Genomic DNA, 3,478 nt, shown 5'->3' with positions numbered 1-3,478 from the left:
TAGTTCGTTTTTGTGTTTATTGCATTTTAGTGTTGTGATTCTGTTGTGCTGTTGTTCTTTTCTTATATTTGATGTGTTTTCCTCTGTTTTATTTTGTTTCCCGGAATTGTTTTTTTTTAAATTGATTTAGAAATTTCGAACAGCGGTATACTATTGTTGTCTTTATTGTTTATGATTGTATCTGCGATTTTTTGATTTTTTCTTTTCCTCTTAAACTTTCCAAAAAAAAATAATTATAAAAAGCACGTCGAACGAAAAAAAAAGCTGTGCGTGCTACGTTAATTTATGATCCCATACAAATATCCTTTTATATCTATGAAAAATTCATTATGAATTTAACAAATATGATTTTCTGTCTACTCCACATTATAGTTTTTTTTAAACTATTATCTTAATTGTATTCCTTTGAGACACTTATAGATAAAATAATTGGACAGGACGGCATTTCAGTGCGTTATGCATCAAAAGTTCCAGGTGGATAGACAGTTTTTTTTATCCCTTTTCTTATACGGTCAAATTATTTAATATGAGTTATTAAAATTCTTAGGTACTGTATTTACCATTATTTGACCTGAATTCCCCTATTTGTGATAGCAGTTGTTGATTAACTGTCACAGATAATTTAATCTGTTTACGTTACCTGATATATTATGTTTCAGATTTTAAAACTTACAAGTGGATGTGATATTTGAATTTGGCGATGTTAATTCACGTTTAGTAAGAGTTATTCACAATGTTGGAGTGTCAGCTTTCATACTACTTTGAGTTGGTACAATAACGATTTTTCTCGCTTAATTTTTTTTTTATATAAATATAATTATGGAATACAATGCATATAATGAATTTAAATATGCTTCGTTTCATTTGTCGATTATCCTCTTCCAGTGGTGTCACGGGTAGAGCAGTGTTAGTTTACCAATCCGAGTTTCTGAGATCATCCTATATTTTTGATGGGATTCGCGTTGAGCAGTCTTCCTTTCTATGAAGTGTTTTGCATACTGTTGCGTGTCTTTTCGTCGTTTTGTTTACCTTGGTTAGGCTTAATTTTTTTCGATGTATATAGATCCCAGCGGCCGTCTACAATGAACAAACTCCATTGAAAGAACGAAAAGCTACAAAAATGGGCGTTTTTAATGTCAAACAATTCATATGAGAATACTGTTATGTAATCTATTTTGTGACATGACATATCATTTATGATATAGTAATATTAACACATGTATATACAATTTTTAAATTGACTGTTTATATTAAGTTTGAAATTTCGACAAAGTTGGAATTTTATATCTCAAAAATAGATTTCTTGAGCTGTATTTATCAAAACCTCCCGAATTTTTAGGCATTACTACTCGCCGACTTCGTTATTCGTTTAGCCTTTTAGCTTTCTTTAATCGAGCGTCAGTGATGAGTCATTTGTAGACGTTGGAACTCAAGCCTTGCGCACACATTTATTAGTTTTGTATCTTTCGTAAGTTTTTATTTATATTCATGTACATATAGATACATTCCCAAAGTCTTTTACCCTTGATTAAATTATGTCCTCAAAATTGGATTGTAGAATTATAACAATCTAAGGCCGTGTTCACATTGACCTAAACTCGGTGTTGTGTTAGTGTAACTTACACATAAACAAAACACAATTACGTTCCCATTGATAAAACTCAATGTTTACATGTAGTGTAAATCATATTTTGTCTACATGCGGTCGATAGTCGATGTAGGCCTTGTGTAGGTTAAGTGTACACAAAACTAGGCATTCAAAACTTTAACTTTCCCGTGTTTATATCAAAAAGAAAAGATTTTAGAATAAATTGGTACTTATAACACTTATTATTATAAAGTTCTTTAAAGAAATATTTGTCTAAACTTGATATATTTATTTGTTATAAAAACACTTTACGTAGCCTTATTGACTCATCCATCATCATTGCCCAACACATAATTCATTTGAAAAGGTCTTCCCGAATCGACTGGACATACACACTGACAGAAATATTTGCCACTGGTCTTTACTCAAACAACGATTCACTCATAAATGCATTACTGAAAAAGGGTGAGATTAATTGTTTGTGTAGTATCTCAGATCCGTTTAAATTCAATTAGAAATAAAAAAAAAAATACCCCCTCCCTTTGCCAACACTATACTCGGCATTTGAAAAAAAACCAAAAAAGATAGTAATGTAGTAATCCTTAACATCGCAATTATTTTTCTTCGTCTGTAAGCACGCTGATGCAACCTACGTTTTAATGCGTAATCGAGACATCTTTAAACTACTGCAAATCATCCAAAATAATTTCCATTAAGGAGCAACCACTTTACTTTACAAAAAAAAGGGGGGAGGGGTTCTCAGTCAGGGTTTTTTTTCGCGCGAAAGTTTATATTTTTTTTTCGATGGTACCAATTCAATATTTAACACTATATAATGTATGGGGGAACTTTGTATTCAGAATATTTATCATTCTAATCATCTATATGACTCGATTTTTTTATCAAAAGTGTGGAAAAATCTATCCCCCTTTATTTTAAAGTAAAATGGTCGTTCCCTCACTGCTAGAAAAGCTGTTCGAAAATTTGAATTCGGTTCTACGTAATGAACATTTAAATGACATATAGTTTACAAGTGTGAACAAATCTTATGTACAGGTAGCTAAACAAGGTTTATAGATGTGAACAAATTTAATGTGAAACTAGTGTGCATTACATTAAACCAAACGTAAACATGTTTACTGTACACGGCGTTTGGTGTGAACACGGCCTAAGCCTTTATAGTGAAGCGGCGGAGAGGACAATTTTAGAAATTTAAATTACCTAAATACCTCATGGGATTTTAATAGCTCATTGGAAAGCTGAAATCCTGTACTTTTTGAAAATATGTGTCGTCAATATCAAATCTGGTACAATAATATCGAAAATCAAGGTCAAAGGTCATCACTTGAAAAAATCCTACTTTCATCTAGAGACACAATACCATTGATATTTTTCAAAATTAATAATCTATTCAATAACTTATACGAGTAGTATTATGTAGAAAAACGTTAGTTTATACAAAATCTTTTTCATATTTGCACATGACGTCAGAACAACGTTTTATTTAACTTTTTTGAAGGTAGTCCATGGTACATACAAATTTTAATGCCTAATGGAAAATAGGAACATATAAACATTGATAATTGACATCGACAAATAGCATTTCTTGAATACTTTAATAGTTAAAAAGTTTTCAAAGAGTATCTGAAATGCATAGTTAATAAATCAAATCAAATATGCAGTCATGAAAAAATTCGTTTCAGTTTTCAAGGATTCGACGTGATACTGAGTTTTCTTAAAATGAATTCAAACTATCTCAATACAAGATACCTTTTTATATAATATAGTTATTGGAGTTTGATATGTTACTCAATTAGTGCAAGCGTGTTGTAGAACAAATTCCTAAAATTGAGACATGATACCGTTATGGTATCTATGATGAGTTTATTT

This window comes from Mytilus trossulus, chromosome 4, assembly GCF_036588685.1.
Source record: "Mytilus trossulus isolate FHL-02 chromosome 4, PNRI_Mtr1.1.1.hap1, whole genome shotgun sequence".
Lineage (NCBI taxonomy): Eukaryota > Metazoa > Mollusca > Bivalvia > Mytilida > Mytilidae > Mytilus > Mytilus trossulus.
Note: the sequence above shows the minus strand (reverse complement) of the source record.